Below are 15,412 nucleotides of genomic sequence, written 5' to 3'. Positions count from 1 at the left end.
TACGTGTGAAGCGGAATACATAGCTGCTTCGGAAGCAGCGGATGAAGGAGTCTGGATGAAGGAGTTCATATCCGATCTAGGTGTCATGCCTAGTGCATCGGGTCCAATGAATTTTTTTTGGTGACAATACTAGTGCAATTGCCTTGGCGAAGGAATCCAGATTTCACAAGAGAACCAAGCATATCAAGAGACGCTTCAATTCCATCCGAGATCTAGTCCAGGTGGGAGACATAGAGATTTGCAAGATACAGACGGATCTGAATGTTGCAGACCCGTTGACTAAGCCTCTTCCACGAGCAAAACATGATCAGCACCAAGGCTCTGTGGGTGTTAGAATCATTACTGTGTAATCTAGATTATTGACTCTAGTGCAAGTGGGAGACTGAAGGAAATATGCCCTAGATGCAATAATAAAGTTATTATTTATTTCCTTATATCATGATAAAAGTTTATTATTCATGCTAGAATTGTATTAACCGGAAACATAATACATGTGTGAATACATAGACAAATAGAGTGTCACTAGTATGCCTCTACTTGACTAGCTCGTTAATGAAAGATGGTTATGTTTCCTAACCATGGACAAAGAGTTGTTATTTGATTAACGGGATCACATCATTAGTTGAATGATCTGATTGACATGACCCATTCCATTAGCTTAGCACCCGATCGTTTAGTATGTTGCTATTGCTTTCTTCATGACTTATACATGTTCCTATGACTATGAGATTATGCAACTCCCGTTTGCCAAAGGAACACTTTGTGTGCTACCAAACGTCACAACGTAACTGGGTGATTATAAAGGAGCTCTACAGGTGTCTCCAAAGGTACATGTTGGGTTGGCGTATTTCGAGATTAGGATTTGTCACTCCGATTGTCGGAGAGGTATCTCTGGGCCCTCTCGGTAATGCACATCACTTAAGCCTTGCAAGCATTGCAACTAGTGAGTTAGTTGCGGGATGATGTATTACGAGTAAAGAGACTTGTCGGTAATGAGATTGAACTAGGTATAGGATACCGACGATCGAATCTCGAGCAAGTAACATACCGATGACAAAGGGAACAACGTATGTTGTTATGCGGTCTGACCGGTAAAAGATCTTCATAGAATATGTAGGAGCCAATATGAGCATCCAGGTTCCGCTATTGGTTATTGACCGGAGACATGTCTCGGTCATGTCTACATTGTTCTCGAACCCGTAGGGTCGGCACGCTTAAGGTTACGATGACAGTTATATTATGAGTTTATGCACCGAAGGTTGTTCGGAGTCCCGGATGTGATCACGGACATGACGAGGAGTCTCGAAATGGTCGAGACATAAAGATTGATATATTGGAAGCCTATGTTTGGATATCGGAAGTGTTCCGGGTGAAATCGGGATTTTACCGGAGTACCGGGAGGTTACCGGAACCCCCCGGGAGGTATATGGGCCTTAGTGGGCCTTAGTGGAAGAGAGGAGAGGTGGCCAGAGATGGGCCGCGCGCCCCTCCCCCCCTTGGTCCGAATTGGACAAGGAGAGGGGGCCGGCCCCCCTTCCTCCTCTCTCTCCTCTTCCCCCCCCCTCCACGAATCCTATTCCAACTAGGAAAGGGGGGAGTCCTACTCCCAGAAGGAGTAGGACTCCTCCTGGCGCGCCACACCTTGGCCGGCCGGCCCCCCTCCCTTGAACCTTTATATACGGAGGCAGGGGCACCCCTAGAGACACAAGTTGATCCACGTGATCATATTCTTAGCCGTGTGCGGTGCCCCCTTCCACCATAGTCCTCGATAATATTGTAGCGGTGCTTAGGCGAAGCCCTGTGACGGTAGTACATCAAGATCGTCACCACGCCATCGTGCTGACGGAACTCTTCCCCGACACTTTGCTGGATCGGAGTCAAGGGATCGTCATCGAGCTGAACGTGTGCTAGAACTCGGAGGTGCCGTAGTTTCGGTGCTTGATCGGTCGGGCCGTGGAGACGTACGACTACATCAACCAAACGCTTCCGTTGTCTATCTACAAGGGTACGTAGATCATACTCTCCTCTCTCATTGCTATGCATCACCATGATCTTGCGTGAGCGTAGGAATTTTTTTGAAATTACTACGAAACCCAAGACCGGACACCTTCGAGCGCGCCCGGAGTAATCGGCAACAAGACCACCTGGCACGTTCTGAGCTTGCATAGCAATGCGGCTCCCACCCCAGTACCAACCAAACAGCGAAATCCGTGCAACACGTACATAATTACGCATTGAAAATACCATGGGCATAGGTGGGGAGGGGGCACGACTACGGCACGCCCCAAGACGCGGCTTAACCGCACTAGGGGCTTCCCGCTTTGTTATTTTTCTCTCTTTCAGGACTTTAATCTCTGGAAACCCTGTTCGGCAGAATGATGGCCGAACACATCATGCAGCAACCAAGGAGGCAGAAAGCTACGTCGCACCACGGAACTCCCAGGTGGATTTCGATAACGAGTGGAATACTTGCTTTAATACCATTCCTCAGCTTGCCCTTGGAGGGGACATGTCAAATAGTCCTACTTTTTGCTTATCGCACTACTTGTATCATTCTGCTTTAACGCACCTTTTTGAATAAACAATGCATAGCACTAGACTATTATTGCATTCTCTATTCTTCTTTATATATATATATATGTATATTTTCATTCATGACATCCAGCACCCGTACACTCTGGTACGGCCAGTACGCTAGGGGCTTAAGCATACCTCACATTACGGCGTGAGAAGTCCGAACACTTTCGACAGTGCGGCACCCCGAACTTATAGCATTATATGCATCAGCTCCGAATCATGTCTTAGGTTAATAGTTGGGATTGCCCGGCTCCCATGTTTTGGTACCTTACGTTCCGCTATATCGGCTAAGGTAGCACTGGGAGAACTACTGCGATTGTGCCCCGGTTCTGCTGGGCTAAGCACCTCAGTAGAGAAAGCTAAAACTGACTGTCATGATAAGGCGAGAGACTGGTCGCTGTTCGAGAGGTTTCAAGTCCCTAAAGACTTATGCTGCTTAGAGAGAGGAGTCGGCTTTGTCCGGCTTAAGGCATGTATAGCGCCTCGAATTCGGCCTTCCGAATACTAGGGGCTTTGCCAAAATTTAAAATTATAGAATTCTAGGCTAAGTGAGAGTGATAAAGCATTATAGTCCGATTGCCTTGTTCGTTGTACTGAGCACCTCCCTTGAAGGACCCAAAAATGGGAACAAGAGTGCTCAGGTTTATCCCGAACACCCCAGCACTCATGGCATGGGGGCAGAAGCCGACGACTAGCCATCTCTCAGATTTGATAAACAGCCAAACAGAAGGTAATATTTTAAATTCAAACAAGTGTTGCATAGCGCATATGAACAAGTTTTCATAACACAGGATCACACGAGCAAGTTCATTCAAATATTACATCTTTTGCGCACTCGTCTGCTACAAGACGGGCACCCTTCAGGACACCCTCATAATACATCTCGGGGTGGCGATGCTCCTTGCCCTGCGGCGGCCCCTCCTTCACCAGCTTCTCGGCATCCATCTTGGCCCAGTACACCTTCGCACGGGCAAAATCCCGGCGTGCACCTTCGATGCAGACGGACCGCTTGATGACTTCCAGCCGTGGGCAGGCATCCACAAGCCACCTCACCAGGCCGAAGTAGCTATTGGGAAGGGCGTCGCCAGGCCACATCCGGACTATAAGGCCCCTCATGGCCTGTTCGGCCGCCTTGTGCAGCTCGACCAGTTGCTTCAGCTGGTCACTCATAGGCATCGGATGTTCGGTCCCAGTATACTATACCAGAACAGCTTCTCCGTCGAGCTTCCCTCCTCGGCCTGGTAAAACTTTGCGGCATCCGACACACTCCGGGGCAAATCTGCGAATGCTCCTGGAGAGCTCCGTACTCGGGTAAGTAACAAGTAATTTACTTTCACATGATTGCTTTGCATATTGAATGCCTTACCCGCCGCTATCTTCCTCATCGCCTCAATCTCCTGGAGGGCCTTGAGGGCTTCAGCCTTGGCATTCTTTGCGCTCTCAAGGGTCGCGGCAAGCTCAGACTCTCGCGTCTTTGAGTCAAGCTCCAACGCCTCGTGCTTCGTCACGAGAGCTTGGAGCTCTTGCTGCACCTCGCCCACCCGTGTCTCTTGCTTTTCCCGCTCGGCGCGCTCCTGGGCCGCTTTGTTTTCGGCCTCGGACAGCGCTTGCTTTAGGGTCGCCACTTCGGTCGTGGCCCCTGGCAAATTCATGATGATCCTATCATTTTGCAATCGCATCTTTTATATATATATAGACAAGGTATTACTTACCTTTGTTCTCCTCGAGCTGCCTCTTAGCAAGTCCGAGCTCTTTCTCGGACCCCTCGAGGTCCTGCTTCAGTGCGGCGACCTCCACAGTCAATGCGGCAGAGGTCAGCAGCGAAGCCTGCATACGCATATTGATACGTCTCCAACGTATCTATAATTTTTGATTGCTCCATGCTATATTATCTACTGTTTTGGACTATATTGGGCTTTATTTTCCACTTTTATATTATTTTTGGGACTAACCTATTAACTGGAGGCCCAACCCAGAATTGTTGTTTTTTTGCCTATTTCAGTGTTTCGGAGAAACAGAATATCAAACGGAGTCCAAACGGAATAAAATCTTCGGCAACGTGATTTTCTCACCGAGCGTGATCCAGGAGACTTGGACCCTACTCCAGGGAGTCAAAGAGGAGGTCACGAGGGTGGGGGCGCCCCCCTAGGGCACGCCCCCTGCCTCGTGGGCCCCTCGGTGCTCCACTGACGTACTCCTTCCTCCTATATATACCTACGTACCCCCAAACGATTAGAACGGGAGCCAAAAACCTAATTACACCGCCGCAACTTCCTGTATCCACGAGATCCCATCTTGGGGCCTGTTCGGGAGCTCCGCCGGAGAGGGCCGTCATCACGGAGGGCTTCTACATCATCCTAGCCCCTCCGATGAAGTGTGAGTAGTTTACCTCAGACCTTCGGGTCCATAGTTAGTAGCTAGATGGCTTCTTCTCTCTCTTTGAATCTCAATACAAAGTTCTCCCCCTCTCTTGTGGAGATCTATTCGATGTAATCTTCTTTTTGCGGTGTGTTTGTTGAGACCAATGAATTGTGGGTTTATGATCAAGTCTATCTATGAATAATATTTGAATCTTCTCTCAATTCTTTTATGTATGATTGGTTATCTTTGCAAGTCTCTTCGAATTATCCGTTTGGTTTGGCAAACTAGATTGGTAGTTCTTGCCATGTGAGAAGTGCTTAGCTTTGGGTTCGATCTTGCGGTGTCCTTACCCAATGACAGAAGGGGTAGCAAGGCACGTACTGTATCGTTGCCATCCAGGATAACAAGATGGGGTTTATTTCATATTGCATGAATTTATCTCTCTACATCATGTCATCTTGCTTAAGGCGTTACTCTATTTTTAACTTAATACTCTAGATGCATGCTGGATAGCGGTCGATGAGTGGAGTAATAGTAGTAGATGCAGAATCATTTTGGTCTACTTGTCACGGACGTGATGCCTATATACATGATCATGCCTAGATATTCTCATAACTATGCTCAATTCTGTCAATTGCTCAACAGTAATTTGTTCACCCACCGTAGAATACTTATGCTCTTGAGAGAAGCCACTAGTGAAACCTATGGCCCCCAGGTCTATTCTCATCATATCAATCTCCATCACTTTAATCTTGTTTTGCTTTTTTACTTTGCCTTTACTTTACACTTTGCATCTTTATACCAAAAATATTATATCTATCAGATCTCACTCTCTTAAGTGACTGTGAAGGGATTGACAACCCCTAATCGCGTTGGTTGCGAGTAGCTATCATTTTTTGCAGGTACGAGGGACTTGAGCGTGGCCTCCTACTGGGTTGATACCTTGGTTCTCAAAAACTGAGGGAAATACTTATGCTACTCTGCTGCATCATCCCTTCCTCTTCGGGGAAAACCAACGCAAGCTCAAGATGTAGCAAGAAGGATTTCTGGCGCCGTTGCCGGGGAGTCTACGCAAAAAGTCAACATACCAAGTACCCATCACAATCCCTATCTCTCGCATTACATTATTTGTCATTTGCCTCTCGTTTTCCTCTCCCCCACTTCACCCTTGCCGTTTTATTCGCCCTCTCTCTCTATCCTCCCTCTCTATTTGCCTCTTTTGCCCATTTGCTCTTGTTTGCTCGCATGCTAGTTTGTTTGCTTATCGTCATGGCTAGTCCCCTTTCTTCTCCGTTGTCTCCCGAGAGTGAAGTTCTAAATTTTAAACAAATGGAGGGAGAAAATCTAAAAGATGCTTGGTATAGAATTTGCAATGCTCAAAATAGATCTACCAGGAAGCAATCTACCTTAGTTCTTCTCCGCAATTTTTATGTAGGTGTTAATCCTTGGTATAGATATATCCTCGATACCATTACCGGAGGGAACTTCTTGGGTAGCCATACTTTTGATTCTTATATAATGCTATGCTAAATTTATTTGGCTCACCACCTCTTTTGGTTAATGGAACCATGTTAACTTTGGAGCATGTTATGCAAAGACTTGAAATATTGAAAATAAAGTTGCTACTATTGAATTAATTGAAAATCTAGATAAAAATATCCACAATCAAATTACTCAATATGGATCTAAGGTAGGAATGACTCTGAAAAATATTAAGGGAAAGGAACACATAGTCAATGAGAAGATAAATTTAGATTCTACTAGAATTGATAAACTTGAGGGTATCATTACAAACTTGGGAACCGCTTTTTCTTACATAAAGAATACTCCGAGTCCTCCTACTAAAATTGCCAAGCTTATGTATGTTCCTAAAAATAAGGGTGAATCATCTAGTAAGGAAACTACGGATCTTAAATCTATAAGTATTCATCCAATTCTTTTTGCTATCATTAAGGAACCGATTGCTACAAATGATTTTTTAGATCTTGTGCCTAAAAGTTTGATAATCACTAGAAAGAAAGAAATTCCTAAGGGAAATAGATGCCTCATCGAAGAATTGCCTACTAAAGATGGCAATACCTAGATCTATCCTCGCTTTTATGCCTAGCTAGGGGCGTTAAACGATAGCGCTTGTTGGGAGGCAACCCAATTTTATTTTTATTCCCTACTTTTTGCTCCTGTCTAGTAATAAATAAATTATTTATCCTCTGTTTTGGTTGTGTTTTTTGTGTTTAATTAGTGTTTGTGCCAAGTAGAACCGTTGGGAAGACTTGGGGAAAGTCTTGTTGAACTTGCTGTAAAAAAACAGAAACTTTAGCGCTCACGAGAACTGCTGTCATTTTTATTTGAAGAGTTCTATTTAGTTAATTCTTTTTGCATATGATTAATAGATAAATTCCTCACTTCCAGCAATTTATTTTAGAATTTTTGGGGTTCCAGATCTTGCGCTAGCTACAGATTACTACAGACTGTTCTGTTTTTGACATATTCTGTTTTTCGTGTGTTGTTTGCTTATTTTGATGAATCTATGGCTAGTAAAATAGTTTATAATCCATATAGAAGTTGGAATACAGTAGGTTTAACACCAATATAAATAAAGAATGAGTTCATTACAGTACCTTGAAGTGGTCTTTTGTTTTCTTTCGCTAACGGAGCTCACGAGTTTTCTTCTTTAAGTTTTGTGTTGTGAAGTTTTCAAGTTTTGGGTGAATTCTTGTGATGATGGATTATGGAACAAGGAGTGGCAAGAGCCTAAGCTTGGGGATGCCCATGGCACCCCCAAGATAATCCAAGGACACCAAAAAGTCAAAGCTTGGGGATGCCCCGGAAGGCATCCCCTCTTTCGTCCACTTCCATCGGTAATTTACTTGGAGCTATATTTTTATTCACCAACATGATATGTGTTTTGCTTGGAGCGTCTTGTATTATTTGTGTCTTTGTGTCTCAGTATGCCACAATCATCCTTGCTGTATACACCTTTTGAGAGAGCCATTCATGAATTAAAATTTGATAGAATACTCTATGTGCTTCACTTATATCTTTTGAGCTAAGTAGTTTTGCTCCATGTGCTTCACTTATATCTTTTGAGCATTATAATTTTGCTCTATGTGCTTCACTTAGATCTTTTAGAGCACGGTGGTGGATTTTTTTTAAAGAAACTATTGATCTCTCATGCTTCACTTAAATTATTTTGAGAGTCTTTTAATAGCATGGTAATTTGCTTAATAATAATATGCTTGGTATTCAAGATTTGTGAAACTTTCTTTTGAGTGTGCTGAATACTAAGAAAAGATTGAAGCATGATAATTGTTTTGACATATGGAGGTGATAATATTAAAGTCATTCTACTTGAGTAGTTGTGAATTTAAAGAATACTTGTGTTAAAGTTTGTGATTCCCGTAGCATGCACGTATGGTGAACTGTTATGTGATGAAGTCGGAGCATGATTTATTTATTGATTGTCTTCCTTATGAGTGGCGGTCGGGGATGAGCGATGGTCTTTTCCTACCAATCTATCCCCCTACGAGCATGCGCGTAATACTTTGCTTTGATAACTTCTAGATTTTTGCAATAAGTATATGAGTTCTTTATGACTAATGTTGAGTCCATGGATTATACGCACTCTCACCATTCCACCTTTGCTAGCCTCTCTAATACCGCGCACCTTTCGCCGGTATCATACACCTACCATATACCTTCCTCAAAACAGCCACCATACCTACCTATTATGGCATTTCCATAGCCATTCCGAGATATATTGCCATGCAACTTTCCACCGTTTCGTGTATTATGACACACTCATGCATCATTGCATATCCCGGTACACCGCCGGAGGCATTCATATTGCCCTAGGTCTTCGTGATCAAGCAAGTTGGATGCACACCCACTTAGTTTCTTTTTGAGCTTTCATACATTTATAGCTCTAGTGCATCCGTTGCATGGCAATCCCTACTCACTCACATTGATATCTATTGATGGGCATCTCCATAGCCCATTGATACGCCTAGTTGATGTGAGACTATCTTCTCCTTTTTGTCTTCTCCCCAACCACCATTCTATTCCACCTATAGTGCTATATCCATGGCTCACGCTCATGTATTGCGTGAAGATTGAAAAAGTTTTCAAAAAGTTAGAGTATGAAACAATTGCTTGGCTTGTCATTGGGGTTGTGCATGATTTAAATACTTTGTGTGATGAAGATAGAGCATAGCCAGACTATATGATTTTGTAGGGATAACTTTCTTGGGCCATGTTATTTTGAGAAGACATAATTGCTTTGTTAGTATGCTTGAAGTATTATTATTTTTATGTCAATATAAACTTTTGTCTTGAATCTTTCGAATCTGAATATTCATATCACAATTAAGAAGATTTGCATTGAAATTATGCCAAGTAGCACTCCGCATCAAAAATTCTCTTTTTATCATTTACCTACTCGAGGACGAGCTTGAATTAAGCTTGGGGATGCCTGATACGTCTCCAACGTATCTATAATTTTTTATTGCTCCATGCTATATTATCTACTGTTTTGGACTATATTGGGCTTTATTTTCCACTTTTATATTATTTTTGGGACTAACCTATTAACCGGAGGCCCAGCCCAGAATTGCTGCTTTTTTTGCCTATTTCAGTGTTTCGGAGAAACAGAATATCAAACGGAGTCCAAACGGAATAAAATCTTTGGGAACGTGATTTTCTCACTGAACGTGATCTAGGAGACTTGGACCCTACTCCAGGGAGTCAAAGAGGAGGTCACGAGGGTGGGGGCGCCCCCCCTAGGGCGCGCCCCCTGCCTCGTGGGCCCCTCGGTGCACCACCGACGTACTCCTTCCTCCTATATATACCTACGTACCCCCAAACAATCAGAACGGGAGCCAAAAACCTAATTCCACTGCCGCAACTTTCTGTATCCACAAGATCCCATCTTGGGGCCTGTTTCGGAGCTTCGCCGGAGAGGGCCGTCATCACGGAGGGCTTCTACATCATCCTAGCCCCCCCCCCCCCGATGAAGTGTTAGTAGTTTACCTCAGACCTTCGGATCCATAGTTAGTAGCTAGATGGCTTCTTCTCTCTCTTTGAATCTCAATACAAAGTTCTCCCCCTCTCTTGTGGAGATCTATTCGATGTAATCTTCTTTTTGTGGTGTGTTTGTTGAGACCGATGAATTGTGGGTTTATGGTCAAGTCTATCTATGAATAATATTTGAATCTTCTCTGAATTCTTTTATGTATGATTGGTTATCTTTGCAAGTCTCTTCGAATTATCCGTTTGGTTTGGCCAACTAGATTGGTAGTTCTTGCCATGGGAGAAGTGCTTAGCTTTGGGTTCGATCTTGCGGTGTCCTTACCCAGTGACAGAAGGGGCAGCAAGGCACGTACTGTATCGTTGCCATCGAGGATAACAAGATGGGGTTTATTTCATATTGCATGAATTTATCTCTCTACATCATGTCATCTTGCTTAAGGCGTTACTCTATTTTTAACTTAATACTCTAGATGCATGCTGGATAGCGGTCGATGAGTGGAGTAATAGTAGTAGATGCAGAATCGTTTCGGTCTACTTGTCACAGACGTGATGCCTATATACATGATCATGCCTAGATATTCTCATAACTATGCTCAATTCTGTCAATTGCTCAACAGTAATTTGTTCACCCACCGTAGAATACTTATGCTCTTGAGAGAAGCCACTAGTGAAACCTATGGCCCCCGGGTCTATTCTCATCATATCAATCTCCATCACTTTAATCTTGTTTTGCTTTTTTACTTTGCCTTTACTTTACACTTTGCATCTTTATACCAAAAATACCAAAAATATTATATCTATCAGATCTCACTCTCGTAAGTGACCGTGAAGGGATTGACAATCCCTAATCGCGTTGGTTGCGAGTAGCTATCGTTTTGTGCAGGTACGAGGGACTTGAGCGTGGCCTCCTACTGGATTGATACCTTGGTTCTCAAAAACTGAGGGAAATACTTACGCTACTCTGCTGCATCATCCCTTCCTCTTCGGGGAAAACCAACGCAAGATCAAGATGTAGCACATATAGACATACTTATATTAGACTCCTGCAGATATTATTTGATCCTCTATTCGGCTTTTCTTTGTGAACACCAAACAGAGCATTAGGGGCTACTGTCTATGCGGTAATATTTTTCCTATATTTTAAATACTTACCACAAAGCCTGTTAGAACGCTAGCACAGGCTTCAGTCAGTCCGCTCTTGGCGGACTGAACCTTCTCGATCACCGCACTCATAATAGTGCGGTCCTCTTCATCGATGGAAGCGTTGCGAAGCACTCCTAGCAGGCTGTCCGGTGCCTCTGGATTGACAGAGGTCACCGGCACGGGCATCTTACCCCTTTTGGAAGGGAGCCGCCTGCCCGAGTCCGGAGCCACTGGAGGTTCCGACGCGGTGTTCGGCTGAGAGCCGAACTTGGAGCCCCCGGGAGCTTTGCTCCTGGGGTCCGGAAGGTCGCCTTGAGGCGCCTCCGGGACTATTTCCCCCCGGCTCGGTGCCCCTGGAGACAATACCTCGGCATTGTCCGTAGGGCAAGGGGAGGAGGCGGTCAGAAGTGGATCGCTATCCATATCCGACGAATCCAAGGAGCCATCCGACAAGGACACGTCGATATGGGCTCGGGGCGGTCTGCATAATCATATTCAGCGTTAGGAGAAGCAGTGCGACAAAGGTATGCTATGAGTTATTCTGGTATCCTAATACTTACGACTTCGCCAGCGGCTTGGCCCTGAGCAGCCACTCGTCTTCACCTTCGGCGACGGTGGTGGAGTAGTCCGGAAGAAGAGTCCTTCCCTTCTTGGACCCTTCGGCCTCCCCGGTTGGGGCGGCCTTCCTTTTCTTGTCTCCCCGGCTGGAGGGGGAGCATCTTCATCTTCCTCCTCGTCTTCATGGGAGGAGTGTGTCGCGGAGTTATCAGACGATGAGTCTGATACCACCTGGCGCCGGGAACTCTTTCGGGTTCCCTTGGCCTTCTTCTTGGTCTTCTCCGGCACCTTATAAGGAGCCGGAGTCAGCATCTCCGTCAGGAGAGCGTCTGCGGTGTCTTCGGGTAGGGGGGCCAGACAGTTAATCTGCTCCGATGCCTCCACCCAGTCCTGTTAAAGGCATGAGAGCTCAAACCCCACACATGGTTAAGCTATGGGAAATAAATATCCTACCAAATGTACAGAACTTACCGGATTCGTAGGGCGCTTCGCGCTTAGCCTGCGCTCCTCGATGAGAGAGGGAGGGACCTCGGCGCCCTTGAACAGCACCCTCCAGACGTCTTTGTGCGTCGTGTCGAAGAGCTCGCTTAGAGTCTGGTGCCGGGCCGGGTCAAACTCCCATAAGTTTAAATCCCGTTGCTGACACGGGAGTATCCAGCGGAAGAGCATGACTTGGACTATGTTGACAAGCTTAAGTTTCTTGCTTGTCATGTTCCGGATACATTTCTGGAGTCCGTCCAGCTCCACCGATGAACCCCAGGACAGGCCCTTCTCCTTCCAGGAAGTGAGCCACGTGGGGATTCCGGATCGAAACTCGGGGGCCGCCACCCAGTTGGTGTCGCACGGCTCGATGATATAGAACCACCCCGATTGCCACCCCTTTATGGTCTCCATGAAGGAGCCCTCGAGCCATGCAATGTTGGGCATTTTTCCCACCATGGCTCCGCCGCATTCCGCTTGTTGGCCGCCTACAACCTTCGGCTTGATATTAAAGGTCTTCAGCCATAGGCCGAAGTGGGTCCGGATGTGGAGGAAAGCATCGCACACGACGATGAATGCCGAGATGTTGAGGATGAAGTTCGGGGCCAGATCGTGAAAGTCCAGCCCATAATAGAACATGAGGCCGCAAACAAATGGATGGAGGGAAAACCCCAGTCCGCGGACGAAGTGGGGGAGAAAGACCACCCTCTCGTGAGGTTCTGGGGTAGGGATGACCTGCCCCGCGGCTGGCAGCCGGTGCGCGATGTCCGCGGCTAAGTATCCGGCTCCGCGCAACTTTTTGATGTGCCCCTCCGTGACGGAGGAGGCCATCCACTTGCCTCCCGCTCTGGACATGTTTTGGAGAGAGTTGAGGAGGAGGATGCGGACTTGGGTGCTAGAGCTCGAGTGCGCGAGAATGGATGAGCAAGGAGGAAGAATGCGTGGGTAGAAAAAGGTGAGATCTTATCCCTTTATAAGGGCGGACTAAACTATGCGCCCCCACTAGCCTGGTAAAACTCGCTTATCCTCCAAGCGTCATAATTGATGGCGCGGTTGGGTTACACACGTCCGTATTGATGAGAATCCCGTAATAAGGGAAACACGATCTCTGCTTTGACAAGACGTGTCAAGAAAACTGCCTCGCGTTATGTGCGGGGCTGGTTAAGGAAAATGGTTCGAATAATTACCGGGCCATGGCATGATGTCATGCTGCCAAAACATGTCAGCAGATTGGATTTGTGGAAATATTATTATCTCTATGGTGGTATGTGGAACTAATTTTGCAGGGTCGGACACTATCCTTGTATTCAAACTCTTCTGTGGTGTCTTCGGAGGAAGAACCCACCTTGCAATGCCGAAGACAACACTGCGCGCCGGACTCATCGTCATTGAAGCCTGGTTCAGGGGCTACTGAGGGAGTCCTGGATTAGGGGGTCTCCGGACAGCCGGACTATATCCTTTGGCCGGACTGTTGGACTATGAAGATACAAGATTGAAGACTTCGTCCCGTGTCCGAATGGGACTCTCCTTGGCGTGGAAGGCAAGCTAGGCAATACGGATATGTATATCTCCTCCTTTGTAACCGACCTTGTGTAACCCTAGCCCCCTCCGGTGTCTATATAAACTGGAGGGTCTTAGTCCGTAGGACAACATACAATCATACCATAGGCTAGCTTCTAGGGTTTAGCCTCTCCGATCTCGAGGTAGATCAACTCTTGTACTACTCATATTATCAAGAATAATCAAGCAGGACGTAGGGTTTTACCTCCATCAAGAAGGCCCGAACCTGGGTAAAAACATCGTGTCCCCTGCCTCCTGTTACCATCCGCCTCAGACGCACAGTTCGGGACCCCCTACCCGAGATCCGCCGGTTTTGACACCGACAAAGAGCCTAAGCTTGGGGATGCCCATGGCACCCCCAGATAATCTAAGGACACCTAAAAGCCAAAGCTTGGGGATGCCCCGGAAGGCATCCCCTCTTTCGTCTACTTCTATCGGTAACTTTACTTGGAGCTATATTTTTATTCGCCACATGATATGTGTTTTTCTTGGAGCGTCTTGTATTATTTGAGTCTTTGCTTTTTAGTTTACCACAATCATCCTTGTCGTAGGGCATCCCCTCTTTCGTCTACTTCTATCGGTAACTTTACTTGGAGCTATATTTTTATTCGCCACATGATATGTGTTTTGCTTGGAGCGTCTTGTATTATTTGAGTCTTTGCTTTTTAGTTTACCACAATCATCCTTGCTGTACACACCTTTTGATAGAGTCATACATGACTTGGAATTTGTTAGAATACTCTATGTGCTTCGCTTATATCTTTTGAGCTATATAATTTTGCTCTAGTACTTCACTTATATCTTTTAGAGCACGGTGGTGGATTTGTTTTATAGAAACTATTGATCTCTCATGCCTCACTTAGATTATTTTGAGAGTCTTAATAGCATGGTAATTTGCTTAAAATCCTAATATGCTAGGTATTCAAGAATAAAAAAAATTCTCTTATGAGTGTGTTGAATACTATGATAAGTTTTATACTTGATAATTGTTTTGAGATATGGAGATGGTGATATTAAAGTCATGCTAGTTGAGTAGTTGTGAATTTGAGAAATACTTGTGTTGAAGCTTGTGATTCCCGTAGCATGCACGTATGGTGAACCGTTATGTGATGAAGTCAGAGCATGATTTATTTATTGGTTGTCTTCCTTATGAGTGGCGGTCGGGGACGAGCGATGGTCTTTTCCTACCAATCTATCCCCCTAGGAGCATGCACGTAATACTTTGCTTCGATAACTTGTAGATTTTTGCAATAAGTATATGAGTTCTTTATGACTAATGTTGAGTCCATGGATTATACGCACTCTCACCCTTCCACCTTTGCTAGCCTCTCTAATACCGTGCACCTTTCACCGGCCGGTATCATACACCCACCATATACCTTCCTCAAAACAGCCACCATACCTACCTATTATGGCATTTCCATAGCCATTCCGAGATATATTGCCATGCAACTTTCCACCGTTTCGTTTATTATGACACACTCATGCATCATTGCATATCCCGGTATACCGCCGGAGGCATTCATATAGACTCATACTTTGTTCTAAGTATCGAGTTGTAATTGTTGAGTTGTAAGAAAAATAAAAGTGTGATGATCATCATTATTAGAGCATTGTCCCAATGAGGAAAGGATGATGGAGACTATGATTCCCCCACAAGTCGGGATGAGATTCCGGATGAAACATTAAAAAAAAATAGAAAGAAAAG

Source organism: Triticum urartu, chromosome 4A (genome assembly GCF_056163025.1).
Source record: "Triticum urartu cultivar PI428250 chromosome 4A, HENAU_Tu73, whole genome shotgun sequence".
Lineage (NCBI taxonomy): Eukaryota > Viridiplantae > Streptophyta > Magnoliopsida > Poales > Poaceae > Triticum > Triticum urartu.
This window is presented reverse-complemented; position numbering follows the sequence as displayed.